Here is a 23,791-nt window from a genome sequence, read left to right as displayed (position 1 = left end):
AAGGGTACTAATAAGGAAAGTTACACACAAAGTAAACTGTTTTAGAAAAAATATTATCTACATTATTATATAAGTATTTTATTTATAAATTTATTTTTTTTCAGGGAATACTTATTTGGGATGGAGAGGATCTTATCCTGAAAGGAAGGAAGCTCTGCCTCCAGAAGGACTGTTCCATACACAGAGCCAGGCACAGCCACTGCTCTTTTACAGTCTCCCTTTTGTATGTATCTACCCCTGTGAGAATATACACTTCCATGTAATTTTTCAGTTTAAGTACGGTATTTGTACTTAGCGACATCTCTTTAATGCTATATCCAACTTACTATGTAAAAACACTGTTCTACTCTTTTAATTCAACTAAAACTGATAGCAGTGCCTTTCAAACTTTATACTCATAGCCAATGATAAAATCTTGTTAATGTTCATTTATTTTCTTGCTATTTTCACTATGATGCTATTACTATTATAATGTACTATCATTTATTTAAATTACTTAATTTACAATGGGGAAAAGTCACAAGAAACTTTTGAAAAAAGTTAATGATGAAATTTTATTTAATTTTAAAAACACGAAATAAGAAAACTTAAAAAAAACAAACGCACACACCCAGCTGGGCCATGATCAGATAATTTTGGCTGATGACACTGCAGAACAGTTATTCTGATATTTAAAATTTTCCAGAACATGTGATGTATAGATAGAGATCTATGCTGTCAATCAGAATTCAAAAAATCTTAAAACTTGAACACGCAGACATATTATCAAGTTCTTATGCTGCAGTTAAATCGAGTCCATTAATAAAGACATAAAGTGTTTTAATTTATCCAAATTAAGTTGGCAACATGATATCTTAAGTATTTCGAGATCTTTTCTTACCCGGCAATTCAGCACATAAATTTTGTACAGTGCAATATAAGCAAATAACCAAAGAATCTACTTTCTAAGGAGGGAAATATGCAACCACTATTGCCCGCAGTGGTTCAAAAGTAGCCTTAGATCCGACTTGAGTTATCAGGAGTTTACCGACACGAGTTTTCTAGGGGTTCTCCCAGGCTTCACAAACTACAATTCAAAATATCATCACGCCAGCCCATGTCCTGCATGTGCATAAAGGCGTAGCGCTAAAACGAGGAAGCTTCACCAAAAAACCGAAATCACAGCTCCAATTCATTAACGAATACGCAGGCTGTTTTCTAAAAGCTTCCTCTTGCGCTCCCCTTACCTTTCACGTAGCTATGTAAACAGGTCCCCAATTATTGACATTTAAGAAAGTAGCTTTCGATTCTCAAGTCTGGTAACTAGCCACCATCACCACTATTCCTTTAGCATCCTAAAATAAACCATTCGAGCCACGGTCACAGGCGAAACACTCAGAGCTATAAAACCGGCATCGCAGAATACTTAGTAGAGACACAAATCACGAGACAATGTCTCAGGTCTATGAATGAAAAATCCAATAGGTTTGATTGTCACCGTCAAAAGGGAAAAAACAACCTCGAGAGGAAGAGTGGGAGGGGAACTGTGGGGTGGGGGAGCAGTTTTCCTTCAGCCCCAGCCGGGCGATTTAAACCCAGTATGTTGCAAATGCAGGGTCGCCAGGCTGGCGGGGCCGGAGTCCTCCCTTGGGCATGACAGCCTGTTACGACCAGCTCAGGGCTCCATGCGAATCCCTCTAGTTGTGGTGCTGGGGGGGGGGGGGGGGGGCAACCGGGCAACCCTGCCACCCGCAGGCGGGTGGGCGTGCAAGGGCGCGGAGATCAAGCTACCGTGGCTGGGGCGGCGGCCCTAGGCGCACTTCCTCAGTTCCCAGCCGCCCATCACCAAAAATGGGAGAGGAAGGAAACAAGGAGCGAGCCAGCGGCCACAGGGAGAAACGAGGGAGCCCTGGTCTCTGCATTTGGGTGAGGCCAGTGGCAGGCCGGGGAGAGGGAGCAGTACTCCCAGGCGAACTCCGCTGCGGCCCGACACTGGGAGAGACAACCGGCGGTTGGCCCCCGCCCAGTACCGCGGGCGCGCCGCGAGTCCCCGGCACCCACCAGTCCCCATCCCAACCGCGCCCGCTCCCGGCCAGTTTGCGCTCTACTCACGCTCGGAGCTCCTCCAGGCTCCGCGGCTCTAGCCGCATCGGGGTCCCAGTCCCGAGGGCGGCGGCAGCGCCGAGGGAGAGGAAAGCGGGCGGCACGGCCCCCGCCTCCTGGCCCCTCTCCCCCGCCGCTTCGGAGCTGCCCGGCCGGGCCGAGCCCTGCCTTGCGGGCGGCCCCAGCCCCAGCGGCGGCGGCAGCAGCTCGAGACCTCAGCGGCCGCAGCGGCGGCACCGGAACTGCCGCTTTCTCCTCGTTCCTTCTCCTAGCTAGCCCCCGTCACACACCCCCACCCCGTCTCCTTTCTCTGTCACCCTTGTTTTTTTTTTCCCTTTTGTTTCCAGAATAAACTTTATTGGTCTCCTTTTCCGCTCACATCGTGTAAACAAACAACGAACTCATCCCCACCCCCTTGACTCCCCCCCTCCTCTGGCAGAGGAGGGTAGGAGTTGAAGAGGGGCAGAGCCTATGATGCCCCGGAAGCAGATGTGCAAAAGAGGAAGTAAAATGCGGAGACCAGGAGGGGAAGTGGGCAAATACAGTAACAAAGTGCTGCTGCGGCTGCGCCTTGCTTTTCCGCCCGAAGTTCGGGTGGTGTTGGGGCTGTTTTTATGGCGTACGTACGTGAATTGCTCCGTGTTTCGTAGTGATGAGGTTGTGTGTCATCCTAGGGCGGCATATGTGTTGTATATCGGTTTCTACGAGCATCAGACAACGTGGGGTACAGATAAAGAAAGGGGGGTACCGGGAGCAAGTGAGTTCACCCACTTTAATGCCCATAGAGGAAATGAGATATCCTTTTCTTCGGGGGCGAGAGAAGGGGGCACGGTGGCTAACCACAAGTGGTTATAGATACTAGAAAGAAGGCCTTTTACAAAGCGTTCTTCTGCCAACGTAATGTTAAGTTCTGGCCCGTTCTAAAATAGCAACGAATTGCTTTAGCCCTGTGCAAGCAATCCTTTGACTCAGGGGAGACCTTTTGCAATGCCCCCCTCCGCCCCTTCTGTTTTTTTCATATTTGAATCAGCTTGTAAGATTCAATTCTGACATTTCAGAAGGTGTGCTGTTTTTGCGTAGTTCCCACGGAGACTTCAGAAAAGCCATCTTGGCTATAGATCAGATTCCAGGTGGTGCTTTGGTACTGCATACCACAGGAACCTCCTTTTGCTTGAGAACCTTGTAATGGGATCTCTTGCCTTTTGAGATCACAGTAGATTAGGGCTTCCTTTACTCCGTGTTTCTCCCCCTAGTGGTCTTTCATTGTACTGAAAAGGCATAGGATCTGTGGTACAAATCCTCAAACCTTGGCTCTCCCTTGAATTTTGGAGTAGAGAGGACTTGAAAGTGACCCACCCCAGAAATGTTACCGTCCAGCAGAGCTAAAACCTGGCACTGCTTGTTCATACCCAATCATAAATGAGATACATATCTCTGTGTGCTCATAGTTTCATTTGATTGTATTTCTATATTGTGTTTTTTAATTTCAAAATTAAAAAAATTTTAAAAACATTTTATTGATTATGCTATTACAGTTGTCCCATTAACCCCCCCCCCCCATTCCCCTCTACCCTGCACACCTTCTCCCACAACATTCCCCCCTTTAGTTCATGTCCTTGTGTCATAAATTCTTTAGGTTCTACATTTCCCATACTATTCTTACCCTCCCCCTATTTTCTACCTACCATCTATGCTACTTATTCTCCTATCTTTTTCCCCTCTCTCCTCCTCCACTCCCCTGTTGATACACCTCCATGTGATCTCCATTTCTGTGGTTGTGTTCCTGTTCTAGTTGTTTGCTTAGTTTCCTTTGGTTTTTGTTTTCGGTGTGGTTGTTAATAATTGTGAGTTTGCTGTCATTTCACTGTACATGCTTTTTATCTTCTTTTTCCTAGATAAGTCCCTTTAATATTTCATAAAATAAGGGCTTGGTGATGATGAACTCCTTTCACTTGACCTTATCTGAAAAGCACTTTATCTGCCCTTCCATTCTAAATGAAAGCTTTGCTGGATAGAGCAATCTTGGATGTAGGTCCTTGCCTTTCATTAGTTGGAATTCTTTTTCCCAGCCCCTTCTTGCCTGTAAGGTCTCAAGAAATCAGCTGACAGTCGGATGGGAACTCCTTTATAGGTATCTGTCTCCTTTTCCCTTGCTGCTTCTAGGATTCTCTCCTTCATTTTTACCTTGGCTAATGTAATTATAATGTGCCTTGGTGTGTTCCTCCTTGGGTCCAACTACTTTGGGACTCTCTGGGCTTCCTGGACTTCCTGGAAGTCCATTTCCTTTGCCAGAATGGGGAAGTTCTCCTTTATTATTTGTTCAAGTAAGTTTTCAATTTCTTGCTCTTCCTCTTCTCCTTCTGGTACCCCTATGTGTCGGATGTTGAAACGTTTCAAGATGTTCTGGAGGTTCCGAAGCCTCTCCTCATTTTTTTGAATTCTTATTTCTTCATTCTTTTCTGTTTGGTTGTTTCTTTCTTTTTTCTGGTCCACTCCATTGACTTGAGTCCCAGTTTTCTTCCCATCACTATTAGTTCCCTTGCATTCTCCTTCATTTTAGTTAGCTTAGTCTTCATTTTTTCATCTAATTTGTGACCAAATTCAACCAATTCTGTGAGCATCCTGATCACCAGTGCTTTGAACTGTGCATCTGATAGGTTGGCTATCTCTCGGTCACTTAGTTATATTTGTTGTGGAGCTTTGATCTGTTCTTTTGTTTGGACCATTTTTTTTTTTTTTTTTTGGTCTTGTTTCGCCTGTCACATAGTAAGGGGTGGAGCCTTAGGTGTTCACTAGGGTGGGGCAGCCCAGTCGCTGGATTGTGACATTGTATGTGGTGTTGGGGTCTGAGAGGGAACAATGGCGCTTGCTCCTCTCTCCGTCGGACTTCAGTCCCTTCCGCCACTTCCTCCAAGCAAACTGGGCCTTTCTGGTGCTAATTCCCATATGAGTGGGCTTGTGCACATTCTAGAATCCTGTGGGTCTCTCCAACAAACTCTCCTGTGAAGTTGGGAGTCTCTCCTGACACCTCAACCCCCACAGGTGTTTTCAGTCAGTGCCCTGAGGCTCTGTTTCCCGCCACTGGGACCCTGGGTTGTGCACAGTGCCTAGCTTCACAATCGCTGCTTGCTGTGTCTTCTGGTTGCCACTCCATGCCCGGGGTCTGCCAGCCACTATCTGTGTGCCCAGGGTCCGCCTGCTGTGGTTTTGTGCACCCGGGATGCCTTATGTGCCTGGTCCCACCACTCTTTGTGCCACATCCCCTCTCCACCCAGCTGCCCAACGCCACTCCTCCTACCGGCCTGGATGAATGTATCTATTTTAAGTCCTTGGTTGTCCGACATCCATACAGTTCAATTTTTTTTCAGTTCTGGTGGTTATTCTATTTCTAAATTGTTGTTGTCCCTATCTTAGTTGTGCGAGGAGGCACAGTGTATCTACCTACGCCTCCATCTTGGCTGGAGAGATTCTTAATCCTTATAACCTCAATTTCTAATGAAAACTAAGAAATAAGCAATTAGCATTCTTAGCAATTTTATGAAGACATTTTATGACTTATAGAAACATTTCATAGACATGAAAGTCAGTTATTAACATGGACTTATTTTTATTAAACCCAGGACAAAAAAGACATGTTTATTTTACTTAAACTAGCAAACTTAAGCTAGGTTTTATTTACTAAGGATAATTTTAGATCATGTAAACTTGAAAAGCATGATTTAGTTTCTCTTTTTCTAAGAAGTTTAGAATATTCAATCCTTAAGAAGGACTTGCCTTTAAATCGATTTTAACAGTACCATCTGGAGGTAGAAAATTTTCTAACGTTTACAACATACACACATAGACACACAGACACAAACAGAATAGTTGGATCCAAATTTTGTTTTGGAGACATTTGCAATTTATATATATCCTGGACAAGTCAGGTTGAAATAAGGACAGCCATTTTTAATACCCCAAAGAATTGGGTTGACATGTAAAGGACACCATAGGTTGACCTATTTATCTAAATCCTCTTTTTTTTTCTGAGCTTTGTGAGACCAATGAAATATGCTTTCCATTCTTTCTGCCTAATTTGATAGATGGCTTTTTCTATGTGCATGCAAAAGATTAATTTATAAGTATCAATGGATCCTCATAGTCATCTTAGTATTAATACTAATGGAAGGCTGACACTCGTGAGGCTTATTGGCCTCAGAGTTTTTCATGTTATTTATGAGATCTGTAGGGACACAGCAAACTTCTACGGAAAACCAGCCCTTATGTCCATATCTCTAGGTGATCCAATACAGTGAATATCCTTATAGAACTGCTTTATACCCTAGCGGAAATTTTTCTCAGGTAACCCCACAAGATTTTTGTCACCTAAGAATACTTGAGCAGGGGCCAATGAGAGCTTACTGGGCTCCGCCTGAACCCAGATGCTTTCTAAGGCCCAGAACCCTCTCTCAGGCCCCTCTCTGAAGGTAAACCTATTCTGGGATGCTCTGCCCTTCTCCCTGGGTTTCCCACCACTGGCTTCTCCAGTGTCAGCTGTGCTACCTACGGGATGACTCCTGGCACCCATCTCTGACACTCTGGATTTGGGGATTTGAACAACTGCTGTCACCCCATGGGCTGTTTGGGTTGGGGAAGCAAGTGTCCTTTCTCTTTCAGAGCTAAAAAAGTTCAATCTCTCATTTAACCAGCAAAGGTATTGTTTGAACTCTCAATAAGTAATCCAATTAAAAAGCCAAAATTAAATGCAACCCATTTTTTTCTTCTCTTTTTCCTTTTCCTGGGTTATCCAACCCTTACCCACCCCAAGGGCTTTCTAAGAACAGCTCAAATAAAGTCCTGTATGGCTGCTTAAAGCAAGGAGGTCCCAAATACCAGAAAAAAAACCTCACCCCAGTTCACCTGATATGAAGTAGTAAGCTGGTAGGGCCTTATGTTTACCTAGCACTGGGTGAGGGTTCACAGGGTGGTTTTGGGTGGGCTTCTTTGGCATTGTGCTGACTATGCTGAGTAAATGTCAACAGAAGAAACATCCAAACCTGTGGGGAATTTTTATAAGCATTTATATGAGTCAAACTGACAATATATTCCAGGGAACAATATCTTTAATTCTCCCCCATATTATATATAACAGTCTGTTATGCTTGAGTGAAATCTATTGCTTTATATCAAAGAAATGCAAGTTTCTTTTTGATCTTACTCTTTCTTAAAAAAAAACATGGAATGCTTCATGAATCTGCATGTCATCCTTGCACAGAGGCCAAGCTAATCGTGTCTGTATGTTCCAATTTCAGTATATATGCTGCCAAAGTGAGCACTTTCTTTTTTAACTTTTCACACAGTGTCACATGCACATGGCTAGAATCTAATACTAAAAAGATTATGTTAAAAAATAGTACTTTCTTATTTCTTGCATCTTATTTTTGGAGCCAAACACATTAAACTCACTTGTTATTTTAGGAATTAGTATTATAGCACTACTTTATCATTTTTTATTTAACTCTTACGTAGACATATATCCTTGCTTTCCTTCATCCTATACCCTCAGCATAATTATAATTTTGAGTTAAGGATCAATATTTACATTATGATTCTATTAATATTGTTAACTGCATAGCCAAATAGTGCGTGCTCTTCTGTCCTGAAAAGCTTGACTTTTCCTTGAAGAAAATAGTTGCACCATTTATCACATATATAATTTTTATATGTTCCTATTCTTTTTTCCAATTGCATATCAATTTGTCTTATTCATAATACTTGTCTTACTCCACTATATCTGATCAAATATATCAAATAACCTTTTAATTCTACTTATTTTTTTCTCTCTGAAACCATATCTTAGAGCCCTTCATCCTCCTGTTCCAGTCTGGACTGGTTACTTTTCAGGCTCCTACTGCCTACCATTTGAGACTGCCCTTTACTATTTTCTATTCTAGTGTCCTTGTTTCCTAGATCCTGTGCTTTCCCCTTTCTTGATTACTTCCTCATTTCAGAGGAGTACGTCTCTAGTAGCTTCCTTAAAAAGGGTGAAGGGGAAATAGGTTGTCTGAGATTTTAAATATATGAAAAATTGGTTCTATTCCAGTGGTTTTCAACACTAGCTGCATATTAGAATTATATGGCAGAAAAAAAATCCAAGTACCTTCTGAAGCTCTGTCTCAGACCCACTCAAAGAGAATTCTGATAGGATTTAAGTTCACCCGGAAATTCTAAAGTTGAGAACCAGATTGCTGCACACTTGAAATGAAGGTTAGGCCAAATTCTAAGGTGGCCCTAAAGATTTTCTCTCCATGATGTACACAACTTGCATAATCTTCTATTGAGTGTGTGTGGTACCAGTACATACAATGAAATATTATTCCCAGGAATAAGTTACTGATCAGTTGGCTTTGAGTTAGATTATCCTGGTTGAGTCTAGGTGAGTCCTTCAAGGGAAGGTAAAACATCTGAGAGATGTTCCCCTGCTGGCCCTGAAGGTGAACAAACTGCTGTGTTGTTAGAGGAGGGGGCCATATGGCAAGGGCCTGAGGGAAAGCCATTAGGAAATCACAGCAGTCCTAGGTTGATAGGTGGCAAGAAAACAAGGACTTCTGTCATACAACTTCTAGGAACTGATTTTTGCCAATAGCCCGAGTGAGTCTGAAAGAGGGTTGAGTGCAGATTTAGCTGATACCTTGATTGCAGCCCTAGAAGAACACGAGCAAAGAACCCAGCTCTGTGCCCAGGCTTCTAACCCACGTAAACTGAGATTATAAATGGGTAACTGAGATTATGGCATTTGCTGTGCAGCAATAGAAAACTGCATAGATTTCTGGGGAGTGGAGTTAAATCATTTTCCCTATGAATTTTATTTTATTTTTTAGTAGTTCATTTTTGCTGTATTTTTATCTGTTACTATTTATCTCCCCCATATCCTCTTTCTACTTCCACCCACCCTATATCCACACCCCCAATCACCACACTGTTGTCTATATCCATGAGTTCTTTTTCCCTCAATCACTCCACCCCCGTAAATCTCTCCCTGTAGAGATGTCAGCCTACTCTCTGAGTCTGTCACTGTTTTGCTCGTTAGTTGGGTTTGTTCATTAGATTCTACATATGAATGAAATATGTGGTACTACATATGGTCCTTTTCTCCTCTGAATGGCTTATTTCACTTAGCCTGTTCTCCAGGCCCATCCATGCTGTCACAAAGGGTAAAATTTTCTTTTTAATAGCCCAAGTAGTATTCCATTGTGTAAATGTACCATAGTTGCTTTATACACTTACCTACTGGTAGACACTTGGGCTGCTTCTGTATCTTGGCAATTATAAATAACACTGCAATGAACATAAAGGTGCTTATATTCTTTCAAATTAATGTTTTGGGTATCTTCAGATAAATTCCCAGAAGTGGAATTGCTGGGCCATAAGGCAGTTCCTTCTTTAATTTTTTGAGGTATCTCCATACTGCTTTCCATAGTGACTGCACTAGGCTTCATTCCCACCAACAGAGCAAAGTGTTTCCCTCTTCCCACATCCTCGCCAGCATTCGTTGTTTGTGGATTTATTGATAATAGCCATTATGACAGGTGTGAGGTGATATTTCATTGTGGTTGTAATATGCATTTCTCTGATAATTAGTGGCATTGAGCACCTTTTCATATGCCTATGGGCCTTCTGTATACCCTATTTGGAGATGTGTCTATTTGGGTTCTTTACCCATTTTTTAAATTGGATTACTTGTTGTTCTGATGTTAAGTTTCATAAGTTCTTTATAAATTTTGGTTATTAACCCCTTATCAGATGTATTGATAAATATATTCTCCCTTTCCATGGGTTGTATTTTTTTAAATACAGTTTATTGATTTTGCTATTACAATTGTCCCATTTTCACCCCTTCACTCCCCTCTACCCTGCCCACCCTCTCCCACCCACAATCCCCCACTTTAGCTCATGACCATGGGTCATACATATACGTGCTTTAGCTTCTACATTTCCCATACTATTCTTGCCCTCCCCCTGTCTATTTTCTACCTGCCATCTATGCTACTTATTCTCTGTACCTTTCCCCCCTCTCTCCTCCTCCCACTGCCCTGTTGATACACCTCCATGTGATCTCCATATCTGTGGTTCTGTTCCTGTTCTAGTTGTTTGCTTAGTTTGTTTTTTGTGTCTGTTTTAGGTGTGGTTGTTAATAATTGTGAGTTTGCTGTCATTTTACTGTACATGCTTTTTATCTTCTTTTCCCTAGATAAGTCCCTTTAACATTTTATAAAATAAGGGCTTGGTGATGATGGACTCCTTTCACTTGACCTTATCTGAAAAGCACTTTATATGCCCTTCCATGCTAAATGAAAGCTTTGCTGGATAGAGCACTCCTGGATGTAGGTCTTTTCCTTCCATGACCTGGAATACTTCTTTCCAGCCCCTTCTTGCCTGTAAGGTCTCTTTTTGAGGAATGAGCTGACAGTCTGATGGGAACTCCTTTGTAGCTAACTGTCTCCTTTTCCCTTGCTGCTTCTAGGATTCTCTCTTTAATTTTAATATCGGGGAACATAATGCTGATGTGCCTTGGTGTGTGCCTCCTTGGGTCCAACTTCTTTGGGACTCTCTGAGCTTCCTGGACTTCCTAGAAGTCCATTTCCTTTGCCAGAATGGGGAAGTTCTCCTTTATTCTTTGTTCAAATAAGTTTTCCATTTCTTGGTCTTCCTCTTCCCCCTCTGGTACCCCTATAATTTGGATGTTGGGGCATTTAAAGATGTCCTGGAGGTTCCTAAGCCTCTCCTCATTTTTTTCAGTTCTTGTTTCTTCCTTCCTTCTGGTTCATTCCATTGATCTGAGTCCCAGTTTCTTTCCCATCACTGTTGATTCCCTGTACATTTTCCTTTATTTCACTCAGCATAGCCTTCATTTGTTCATCTAATTTGCAACCAAATTCAACCAATTCTCTGAGCATCCTGATTACCAGTGTTTTGAGCTGTGCATCTGTAGGCTGGTCTCTTCATTGCTTAGTTGTGTTTGTTCTGAAGCTCTGATCTGTTCTTTTGTTTGGGACAATTTTTTTGTCTTGTTGCGCTTGTTATGTATGAGGGGCAGAGCCTTAGGTGTTCACCAGGGTGGGGCAACCCAGCTGCTGGGTTGTAATGCTGTGTGTGAGGCAGGGGCTGGAGAGAGAGCAATGGCACTTGCTCCACTCTCTGCTGGATTTCAGTCACTTCCCCTGCTTCCCACAAGCAAATTGGGCCCTTCTGGTGCTGATTCCCATGTGGGTGGGTTTGTGTATGTTCTAGGACCCTGTGGTTCTCTCCAGTGAACTCTCATGTGAGGCTGGGAGTATCTCCCAGCACCTCAACCCCCACAGGTGTTTTCAGTCGGTGTTTTGAGGCTTTATTTCCCTGCACTGGGACCCTGGATGGTGAGGTCTGTCTCCCTCTCCAGTTGTGCCTGATTTATCTGTTTTCGAATGAGGGATCACCTGGTCTGCCAGCTGCTGCATTGACGGCCTGTTGCAGGCTTCCACACTGCCTCCCTCCACAATCCACTGCCTCCTGCATCCACCAGCCACCACCTTGCATGCCCTAGTCCGCCAGCCACCTCTTTGCCACAAGCTGCCTGACTCCCCCACTCTTACCAGTCTGAAAGAATGTCTTCTTTAACTCCTTGGTCATCAAACATCCATACAGTTCAATTTTCTGTCAGTTCTGGTTGTTTTTTGTTTTTAAATTGTTGTGCTTCTTTTGGTTGTGTGAGGAGGCACAGTGTGTCTACATATGCCTCCATCTTGGCCAGAAGTCTGATGTAAAGCAAATCTTGATGGACATAAAAGGAGAGATTAACAGAAATACAGTCATAGTTGGGAATTTTAACCCCCTATTGACTTAAATAGATACATCTTCCAGATAGAAAATGAACGAGGGGACAGTGGCCTTAAAAGACACACTGGATCAAATGGATTTAATTGATATCTTCAAAGCATGCCATCCCATAGCAGCAGAATATACATACTTTTCAAGTGCATATGGAACATTTTCTAGAATAGACCACATGGTAGGATACAAAACAAGCCTCGATAAATTTAAGATGACTGAGATCATATCAAGCATCTTTTCTGAACATAATGTTATGAAACAAGAAATCAACACAAGAAGAATACTGAAAAATCCACAAAGACATGAAGCTAAATAACATGTTACTATACAATGACTGGGTTAACAATGAGTTAAAAAAAAAATGAAAAGATACCTCCAAACATAGGACAATGAGAACACAGCAACTCAAAATCTGTGGGACACAGGAAAGCAGCCTTGTGAGAAAAATTCATAGCATTACAAGCCTATTTCAAGAAACAAGAAAAGCTCAAATAAACAATCCAACTTTACCCTTAAAGGAACTTGAAAAAGAACAACAAAGTTCAAAATTTGTAGAAGGAAGAAAATAAATAAAGATAAGAGCAGAAATAAACAAAACAGAGTCTAAAAAGTAATGCAAAAGATCAATGAATCCAAGAGCTGGTTCTTTAAAAGATAAACAAGATTGACAAATCTTTAATCAGTCTCATTAAGAGAAAAAGAGAGTACCCAAATAAAATCAGGAATGAAAGACACAAATAACTGACACCAAAAAACAAAGGATTGTAAGAAAATATGAACAACTATATGCCAACAAATTGGACAACCTGAACAAATTAGGTAAAATCCTAGAAACATACAATCTCCCTAAACTAAATCAGGAAGAATCAGAGAATATGAAATCTTTAAAGTGAGATTAAAGACAAATTACAACTACTGAAATTGAAGCAGAATCAAAAAGCTCCCAACAAACAAAAGCCCTGGACTAGATGGCTTTACAAGTGAATTTTACCAAACATTCCAAGAGAGTGAACACCTTTCCTTCTCAAACTATTCCAAAAAGTTCAAGAGCAGAGAAGATTCCCAGGCTCATTTTAAGAGCCAGCATTATCTTAATTCCAAAACCACATAAAGTCACTATAAAGAAAGAAAATTATAGGCCAATATCACTGATGAACATTGATGCTAAAATCTTCAACAAACTATTAGAAAACCAAATACAACTATACATCAAAAAGAGCATACACCATGATCAAGTGGGATTTATTCCAGGGATGCAAGTTGGTGCAACATTTGCAAATCAATAAACATGATACACCACATTAACACAATGAAGGATAAAAACCACATGATCATATGAATAGTTGCAGAAAAAGCATTTGATGGGATCCAGCACCCATTTATGATAAAAACTCTCAGTAAAGTGGGAATAGACGGAACTTGCCTCAACATAATAAAGGCACTATATGACAACCCACTGCCAGCGTATATGCAATGGGAAAAAGTACAAGCATCCCCCTTAAGATTGGGAACAAGACAGGGATGTCCACTTACACCTCTCTTATTCAACGCAGTACTGGATATCCTAGCCACAGCAATCAGACAGGAAGAAGAAATAAAAGGTATCCAAATTGGAAAGGAAGCAATAAAACTGCCTTTATTTGCAGGTGACATGATACTATTTTTAGAGAACCCTGAAGATTCCTCCAAGAAACTACTAGAACTGATAAATGAATTTAGTAAAATAGCAGGATACAAAATTAAAATTCAGAAAACAGCTGCATTTTTATATGCCAATAATAAACTATCAGAAATGGAAGTTAAGAAAATAATCCTATTCACAGTTGTTTCAAAAAGAATAAAATACCTGGGAATAAATTTAACCAAGAATGTAAAGACCTGTACTTGGAAAATTATAAAATATTGAACAAAGCAATTGAAAAAGATACAAATAAAGGGAAGCATATACCATGTTCATGGATAGAAAGGATTAACATCATTAAAATGTTCACACTACCCAAAGCAATCTATAGACTCCATTCAATTCCTATCAGGATACCAATAACATATATCACAGAACTAGAACAAATATTTCAAAAATTTATATGGAACCACCAAAGGCTCCTTGTAGCAACAGCAATCTTGAGAAAGAAGTACAAAGTTGGAGGAATCACACTACCTAATATCAGACTACCCCACAAGGCCAGAGTAATCAAAACAGCATGGCACTGGCATAAAAATGAACACATAAATCAAGGGAACAGAATAGATAGTCCAGAAATAAACCCATGCCTTTATAGTCAATTCATATTTGACAGAGGAAGCAAGCATAAACAATGGGCAAGCATACACAATGGGCAACACCAAATGGTGTTGGGAAAACTGGACAGATATGTGCAGAAAAATGAAACTAGACAACCTCCTTACACCACATACAAGAATAAATTCAAAATGTATTAAAGACTTAAATATTAGATGCCAAACCATAAAAATCTAAAGGAAGACACAGGCAGTATAATCTCAGACATTCCTCATAGCAATATTTTAGCTATCTCCTTAGGCAATGGATACAAAAAAAGAAATAAATAGGACTATGTAAAAGTTTTTGCCCAGCAAAGGAAACTATCAATGAAATAAAAATACAACCCATGGGAGAACTTAACCTTGGCTACCTTTGTAGACAAGAGTTTGTGAGTTGGTTTAGAGATTTAAAAAGATTTCAATAAAGAAATGTATATGGGACTTCTGGCCAAGATAGAGGCATAGGTAGACACACTGTGCTTCCTCACACAACCAAAAGAAGGACAACAACAATTTGGAAACAAAAAAACAACCAGTACTGATAGAAAATTGAACTGTATGGAAGTCTGATGACCAAGGAGTTAAAAAATAAACATTCATCCAGACCTGTAGGAGGGGCAGAGTTAGGCAGCCGGGTGGAGCGAACTCAAGGCAAAGCTGCTGCTGGCGGACCCCGTGGCACACAAGACGGTGGTGGACAGACCCAGAAAGGCAGAAGATTGTGGAGGGGAGCAGTGTGCAAGGTGGCTGGCAGACCTGGTGATCCCACATTCACAAACAGATAAATCAGGCACAACTGGAGAGGGAGACAGACCTCACCATCCAGGGTCCCAGTGCAGGGAAATAAAGCCTCAAAACACCGACTGAAAACACCTGTGGGGGTTGAGGTGCTGGGAGATACTCCCAGCCTCACATGAGAGTTCACTGGAGAGAACCACAGGGTCCTAGAACATACACAAACCCACCCACATGGGAATCAGCACCAGAAGGGCCCAATTTGCTTGTGGGAAGCAGGGGAAGTGACTGAAATCCAGCAGAGAGTGGAGCAAGTGCCATTGCTCTCTCTCCAGCCCCTGCCTCACACACAGCATTACAACCCAGCAGCTGGGTTGCCCCACCCTGGTGAACACCTAAGGCTCTGCCCCTCATACATAACAAGCGCAACAAGACAAAAAAATTGTCCCAAACAAAAGAACAGATCAGAGCTTCAGAACAACACAACTAAGCAATGAAGAGACCAGCCTACAGATGCACAGCTCAAAACACTGGTAATCAGGATGCTCAGAGAATTGGTTGAATTTGGTTGCAAATTAGATGAACAAATGAAGGCTATGCTGAGTGAAATAAAGGAAAATGTACAGGGAATCAACAGTGATGGGAAAGAAACTGGGACTCAGATCAATGGAATGAACCAGAAGGAAGGAAGAAACAAGAACTGAAAAAAATGAGGAGAGGCTTAGGAACCTCCAGGACATCTTTAAATGCCCCAACATCCAAATTATAGGGGTACCAGAGGGGGAAGAGGAAGACCAAGAAATGGAAAACTTATTTGAACAAAGAATAAAGGAGAACTTCCCCATTCTGGCAAAGGAAATGGACTTCTAGGAAGTCCAGGAAGCTCAGAGAGTCCCAAAGAAGTTGGACCCAAGGAGGCACACACCAAGGCACATCAGCATTATGTTCCCCGATATTAAAATTAAAGAGAGAATCCTAGAAGCAGCAAGGGAAAAGGAGACAGTTAGCTACAAAGGAGTTCCCATCAGACTGTCAGCTCATTCCTCAAAAAGAGACCTTACAGGCAAGAAGGGGCTGGAAAGAAGTATTCCAGGTCATGGAAGGAAAAGACCTACATCCAGGAGTGCTCTATCCAGCAAAGCTTTCATTTAGCATGGAAGGGCATATAAAGTGCTTTTCAGATAAGGTCAAGTGAAAGGAGTCCATCATCACCAAGCCCTTATTTTATAAAATGTTAAAGGGACTTATCTAGGGAAAAGAAGATAAAAAGCATGTACAGTAAAATGACAGCAAACTCACAATTATTAACAACCACACCTAAAACAGACACAAAAAACAAACTAAGCAAACAACTAGAACAGGAACAGAACCACAGATATGGAGATCACATGGAGGTGTATCAACAGGGCAGTGGGAGGAGGAGAGAGGGGGGAAAGGTACAGAGAATAAGTAGCATAGATGGCAGGTAGAAAATAGACAGGGGGAGGGCAAGAATAGCATGGGAAATGTAGAAGCTAAAGAACTTATGACACATAGACCTGAACTAAAGCTGGGAAATGTGGGTGGGAGAAGATGTGCAGGGTGGAGGGGAACGGAGGGGTAAAATAGGATAACTGTAATAGCATAATCAATAAAATATATTGAAGAAAGAAGAAATATTTTTTCAGAATGGTAGGAGGGGTGGAGATGGGAAGCTGGTGGGGAGAGGACGCATGGCAAGGCAACAGCTTCTGAACTGGGCAGGTGTGGTGGCAGCTGGTGGTGAGCCAGGTAGGCCCACATTTGCATGTGGATAAACTGGGAGGAACAACTGGAGATCAAGACAGAACATGGAACCCATGGTCCCAGCATGGGGAAATAAATCCTCAAAACCTCTGGCTGTTAAAACCTGCTGGAATTGTGGTGGTGGGAGAAACTCCCAGCCCCACAGGAGAGTTCTTTGGAGATACCCACAGAACATACACAGACACATCCACCTGGAAATCAGCACCAGAAAGGCCCAATTTACTTGTGTGTAGCTGGGGAAGTGACTGAAAGCCTTCAGAGAGCTTAGCAAGTGGTATTGTTCCCTCTCAGGTCCATCCCCCACATACACAATGAAGTGGGTTGCCCTGTCCTGGTGAATACTTAAGACTCTGTCTCTTAAAATGTAAGAGGGATGCGAGATGAAAAAATATGGCCCAAATGAAAGAACAGATGAAAGCTCCAAAAAAACAGAACTAAGCAATGATGAGATTGCCAACCTATCAGACGCAGAGTTCAAAACACTGGTACTCTGTGAGGATACTCACAGAGATGGCTGAATATGATCACAACATAGAGGAAAAAGTGAAGGCTATGAAAAGTGAAATAAAGGAAAATATATAGGAAACCAACAGTTAAGGGAAGGGAGCTGGGACTCAAATCAATGATTTAGAGCAGAAGGAAGAAATAATCATTCTACAAGAACAGAATAAAGAAATAAGAATTAAAAAAAAATAAGGAGAGGCTTAGGAACCTCCAGGACAACTTTAAGTGTTCCAACAACCAAATCAGGGGTGTCAGAAGGAGAAAAGGAAGAGCAAGAAATTGAAAACTTATTTGAAAAAATAATGAAGGAGAATTTCCCCATTCTGGGAAAGGAAATAGATTTCCAGGAAGTTCAGAGTGTCCCATCCCAGTTGGATGGAAGGAAACACACACCAAAGCATTTCATAATTACATTAGCCAAGATTAAAGAGAAGGAGAGAATCTTAAAAGCAGCAAGAGAAAAGGAGACAGTTACCTACAAAGGAGTTCCCATTAGACTATCAGCTGATTTCTCTAAAGAAACTTCACAGGGAAGAAGGGGCTGGAAAGAAGTATTCAAAGTCATGGAAGTCAAGGACCTATATCCTAAATTACTCTATCCAGAAAACCTATTAGAATGGAAGGGCAGATAAAGTGCTTTCTGGATAAGGTCAAGTTAAAGGAGTTCATCATCACCAAGCCCTTATTATATGAAATGTTAAAGGGACTTATCTAAGAAGAAGAAGATGATCAAAAATATGACTAGTATATGGAGACAACTGTACTTAACAACAATAAAAATAAATAAAAACATGAACAGTAAAATAACAACAAACTCACAACTATCAACTGAAGCTAAAACAAAAACAGCTAACAACTAAAACAGGAACAGAATCACAGAAATGGAGATCACATGGAGGGTTATCAGTGGGGGAATGGGAGAGGGGGAAAAGGTACAGGAAATAAGAAGCATAAATGGTAGACACAAAATAGACGGGGAGGTTAGGAATAGTATAGGAAATGTAGAAGTCAAAGAACTTATATGTACGACCCATGAGACATGAACTAAAGCGGGGATACAGGTGGGAGGGCAAGTGCAGGGTGGAGGGGGAATAAAGAGGAGAAAAAAACATGGACAACTGTAATAACATAAAATATATAGTTTTAAATTAAAAAGTCTCTGAATTCTTTTTTGTTGTCATCTTCTTGCATCTGGGCTGGGTTTTTCCCCCTTTCAAACCCCTAAGTGCTTTTTTTTGTTTGTTATTTCAGCATTAGATGTTAGAGACTCTCCTCAAATGTTTGGTGACTCAGACCATCCATTTATATTTCAAAGTAGTTGCTGAAAATGCTGAGTGGCTTGCTTCACTATAGGGTGATTCAGCAGCTAGGATATCATTAGTATTAGATATTAGTCATTGTTCCAAGGCCATTCAGTGTTATCATTTTTTTTTTAGGACCCTCTAGTATTCTGTTTGTGAGACATGTGTATGATCCACAAAAATTCTAGAATGTAGGAAGGATCCTGACTTCTCACTATTCAGGATGTAGGTTTATACAATGTACTTCTCTACTACACTCTGCTGTACATTTTGTGTCTAAGCATAGAGCCTTTATGATTTCATTTTGTTCAGATAAATTACTGGTTTGAGTATGCTGGATTGAGAAGAGAACCTATTGTTTCCGTCATTTTGTATACTCACTTTTGATTAATTTCTCTATTTTTATACCTGCCTCTTATCCTCACAACTAGGGTACCTGATTTGTCCATATTTTGAGCCTCCCAGGCGTTCACTGAGGTAAATCCACATGTTCTTTAGGGAGGCATCTTGTAGCATCCTCTTCTTTTCTGCTGTCATATCTCTCCCATCTTCCAAAAGGATATCATTGTTGATATCATTTGCCAGCTGATGTTCTCTGTGTCCTCTTCCCTGTGAATTATTTATCTTCTTAATAAATATTAATGTCATTGTTCAGTGGGATTTTGGAGGGAGAGGAATTAAATTTCTATGATAAATGTGACATCTGGTTCTGTTTATTGTAATGTACTTATTCTTCTTGATGAACATATAATCAGTTTTCCATGTTATTCTCACTCACCTATCCATCTACTCACCTAGCCATATAATTTATTTAGAATTGTATTAAATCTGTGGGCTAATTTGTGTGAAACTGATATCTTTACAATACTGACATTTCCATTCCTGAAATTCTTAGTTTATTCAAATATTCTTTGATATAGTTCAGTTAATTACTACCAGATTTTTGATATAGAGCTTGTATGTTTTCTGCAATCTGACTGATAGGTATTTCATCATTTTGTTGGTCTAGGGAATAGACTCCTATTCAACCCTCTATTGCATTTTTCTAATTGATTATATAAAATATTTTTATATTTATCTAGTATCAGATAACGTCAATGAACACTTGCGTGTTCTGAAAAAGGAAAATTGATTTTTTTATATGAGTGTGTACAAACATTTTAATTTTTGTACCATATTTTAAAAATTTGTTATCAATAGCAAACATGAGATCAAAGCTGGTTTACTTACCTTGATAAGTTTTGTTAATATTATTTTTATTTTCTTGCAGCAACTAATCTGGAATTTTTTTCTTTTTTTATGCAAAATAACATTATGTGTTAGTAGTTCCGCTTGTTGGAGATCGATACACACACTTTCATTTGAGAAGTATTCCATCATCAAATACATTTGAAAATGCTATCTTAAAACACTGCCAGGCACTTAGCAGTAGCTCAAGAAGAACTTACAAAATCAAAGTCTTCCTAACCATCTTCTTTCTTTCAGGCTTGTCCTCTAAACTTGGACAGACATTTTTCTAAAACTCCAAGATTCCTAGCATCCTAGACATCCATGTTAGTATGTAACAAAATCAATGTCAGGAAACTTCCTTACCCTGAGGCTATTTTATTGTAGCTTAAGTCATTCCTTTTATTCTTTCTTAGTGGCGTTAGAGAGCAGGTTGCTACTATTCCTTGTGTATAAATCTTAGAGAAATGTCACGTGTGCTTAAAAATTCTTTTTGCCTTTCATCACCATGAGTCTATAAAATGAGGATAATTTTGCCACCCATGGGGGGAAAGTGCAGATTTATTTATAGCAGAATATTTAGAAAATATGTCCCATGATTTTAAAGAAAGGTGATATTTAAATATAAAGATGTTTATTTCACTCTCCTATCTTTTTACCAAAGGTTTCCAAATTTGACTAATCTTTAAAAACACTTGGGGAACTTAATAGACATTAAAAAAAATTTAGCCCTTTACCCTTGCAAATATATTAACTTTGAATACCAGATGGGCGGTTCTTGGAAACTTAAAGAAATAATTTTTCATTTTGGAAGATTATAGAATCTCCTCTTTTTTTCCAGTGTTATATGCTTTAGTTTGGATTGTTTTCATATGTTACATTTGGCAATAGAGGAACACTTTTATAAAGTTGGTGATTTATGTCCTTTGATTCTGGGGAAATTTTCCTTTAATTATTTCCCTTTTTTCTATTTTCTTTTCCTGGAATTTCATTTAGCTGGGAATTTGAACTTCTGTATTTAAAGCTCTATTTTTCTTATTATTCATCATATAGTAATTATCTTTGACTTTTTGTTAACTTTTCTTAACTTTACCTTTTAGGTGCTCTGATTAAATTTATTTTGATGGTGTACTTTGATCATGTATATAGTTTCTGCAGCTATTTTCTTATGTGGTGGTTTTAAAGTATGTCTATGAATTCTTTGATGCTCCCATCAAAATGTATATTGTTAACAACCCTCTCCCTGAGTATAGGCTGGATTAGTGACTTGCTTACAATGATTTTTTTTTAAAAATGCAAGTGATAGTATGTAATTTTGGATACCAGGTCATAAATGACACTGTGGGGTTTTTATTATCTTTCCCTAGATTGTTTTACTCTAGGGGTAGCTAGTTGCCATGTTGTAAGAGCATGCAGTGGTGTTATGAATAGTTCTATGTAGTGAAAACTGAGGTCACCTGCCAATAGCTGTGTAATAAGTCATCTGAAAGAGGATTCTCCAGTCCTTGTCAAGTCTTCAGAAAAACTGCATCCCAGCTGATAGCTTGACAGAAATCTCCTGAGAGCCCTTGAGACAGAACCATCTTATTCTCAGATTCTTGACCCACAGAACTGTCATATAGTAAATATTTCTTGTAAGTTTGCTAAGTCTTGGGGTAATTGTCATGCAGCAATAAATAACTAACATATCTCATACCAAATATTCCTTTTTATAGTATCCTGTTCTTGTATCATAGATGTTCTAACTTCTATAATATCACAGGATATTAATAATCTTCATTTGTTTATTTTCCTCACTGCTTTGTCTCTAATTCCTGAGTTTTTTCTTCTCTTACCTCCTTCTTCCCTCCCTCCTTCTTTTTCTTTTTAAATATATTTTATTTATATGCTATTACAGTGGTCCCATTTCCCCCTTCACCTCCCCTCTACCCTGTACACCCTCTTCCACTCACATCCCCCCTTTAGTTCATATCCATGTGTCATACTTATAAGTTCTTAGCTTCTACATTTCTCATACTATTCTTACCCTCCCCCTATCCATTTTCAACCTACCATCTATGCTACTTATTCTCTGTACCTTTCCCCCCTCTCTCTTCCTCCCACTCCCATGTTGCTAACCCTCCATGTGCCCTCCATTTCTGTGGTTCTGTTCCTGTTCTAGTTGTTTGCTTAGTTTGTTTTTTGTGTCTGTTTTAGGTGTGGTTGTTAATAATTGTGAGTTTGCTGTCATTTTACTGTACATGCTTTTTATCTTCTTTTCTTACATAAGTCCCTTTAGCATTTCATAAAATAAGGGCTTGGTGATGATGAACTCCTTTCACTTGACCTTATCTGAAAAGCACCATTCTAAATGAAAGCTTTGCTGGATAGAACAATCTGGGATGTAGATCCTTGCCTTCCATGACTTGGAATACTTCTTTCCAGCCCCTTCTTGCCTGTAAGGTCTCTTTTGAGAAATCAGCTGACAGTCTGATGGGAACTCCTTTGCAGGTTACTGTCCCCTTATCTCTTGCTGCTTCTAGGATTCTTCCCTTCATTTTTACCTTGGCTCATGTAATTATGATGTGCCTTGGTGTGTTTCTTCTTGGGTCCAACTTCTTTGGGACTCTGAACTTCCTGGACTTCCTGGAAGTCTATTTCCTTTGCCAGAATGGGGGAAGTTCTCCTTTACTATTTGTTCAAATACATTTCCAATCTGTTGCTCTTCCTCTTCTCCTTCTGGTACCCCTATAATTTGGATGTTGGATGTTTAAAGATGTCCTGGAGATTCCTAAGCTTCTCCTCATTTTTTTGAATTCTTATTTCTCCATTCTTTCCTGTTTGGTTGTTTCTTTCTTCTCTGGTCCACTCTATTGTTTTGAGTCCCAGTTTCCTTCCCATCACTATTGGTTCCCTGTGCATTTTTCTTCATTTCTTTTATCATAACCTGCATTTGTTCATCTAATTTGCGACCAAATCAACCAATTCTGTAAGCATCCTGATCACCAGTGTTTTGAACTGTGCATCTGATAGGTTAGCTATCTCTCAGTCGCTTAAAAGGATAAGTTCTGGGGCATTGATTGTTCTTCTGTTTGAGCCATCTCTCTCTTTTTTTTTTTTTGGTCTGGTCACTCCTGTTACAGTGAGGGGTGGAGCCTTAGGTGTGCAGCAGGGCTGGGCATCCCAGTCACTAGATTGTGATGTTGTATGTGGGGGCAGGGTTGAGAGGGAACAACGGTGGTTGCTCCGTTCTCCGTGGGACCTCAGTCCTGTCTCTGGATCCTGGGTTGCAAGTTCTGCCCTGCTCCACAATCGCTGCCTCACTGGGTCTGCCAGCTGCCGCTTGCATACCCAGGGTTGACCCGCTGCAATCTTGCATGCCCCAGATGCCTTCTGCACCCAACTCTCCCTGCTCTCCACAACGCAACCCTCGCCTGGCTGCTTGTCTCCGCCCCTCCTACCAGTCTGGATGAATGGGTCTATTTCAACTTCTTGGCTGTCTGACTTCCATTCAGATAAATTTTCTGTGAGTTCTGGATGTTATTCTGCCTCTAAATTGTTGTTGTTCCAATCTTGGTTGTGCGTGGAGGTACAGTGCATCCACCTATGCCTCCATCTTGGCCGGAAGTCTCCTTCTTTTTTCTTGTCTTTTTTGTTTCTCTTTTCCTTTCTTTTCCCTTCTTCCTTTCCTTCTTCCGCATTCTTTTCTCCTTTCCCCACTTTCTTTCTTCCCTTCCTTCATTTTTTCCTTCTATCCTTCCATTTTCCCTTCTTTTTTCCTTCCTTCCTTTATAGTTGACAAAAAGCCATAGACATGGAAGGGGATACAGATTCTGGAATGAGATGGTTGGAGGGGAGGCAAACAAATGGCAAATGTCTACTAGAGGAATCAAGAATAGTGAAGTAGGGGAAAAAAGAGTAAATATAAGATATCTCCCCTTAAGGGAAGATATCTGGGAATATATTTTAGGCATGTTGTATTTGTTTTGGTCACAACTTCATCAGCTATCATCAGCACTCAAACTCCTTAATCCATACCATCTGTTGCA

At 40.5% G+C, this 23,791-nt stretch overlaps 2 protein-coding genes and 1 non-coding gene across 3 annotated transcripts in view; 1 reads left to right on the top strand and 2 right to left on the bottom strand.

Moving 5' to 3' along the window:
* The window catches only part of PIK3CA (phosphatidylinositol-4,5-bisphosphate 3-kinase catalytic subunit alpha), an 85,523-nt gene extending 83,012 nt beyond the window's left edge, over window positions 1–2,511 (bottom strand). Inside the window, 1 exon segment of the mRNA XM_028505135.2 lies at window positions 2,092–2,511. The gene's annotated coding sequence lies outside the window, so the exon portion shown is untranslated.
* Window positions 2,512–2,681: 170 nt separating this feature from the next.
* The window catches only part of ZMAT3 (zinc finger matrin-type 3), a 59,578-nt gene continuing 38,468 nt past the window's right edge, over window positions 2,682–23,791 (top strand). The window contains 1 exon segment of the mRNA XM_028504435.2: window positions 2,682–2,839. The gene's annotated coding sequence lies outside the window, so the exon portion shown is untranslated.
* On the bottom strand, window positions 7,292–7,397 carry LOC114491177. Its single transcript, XR_003683990.1, has one exon. It is a non-coding gene; the product is annotated as a U6 spliceosomal RNA (small nuclear RNA).

Source organism: Phyllostomus discolor, chromosome 2, assembly GCF_004126475.2.
Source record: "Phyllostomus discolor isolate MPI-MPIP mPhyDis1 chromosome 2, mPhyDis1.pri.v3, whole genome shotgun sequence".
In the NCBI taxonomy this organism is placed as follows: domain Eukaryota; kingdom Metazoa; phylum Chordata; class Mammalia; order Chiroptera; family Phyllostomidae; genus Phyllostomus; species Phyllostomus discolor.
The sequence above is the reverse complement of the archived record's forward strand: the minus strand, read 5'-3'. Positions and strand labels throughout refer to the sequence as shown.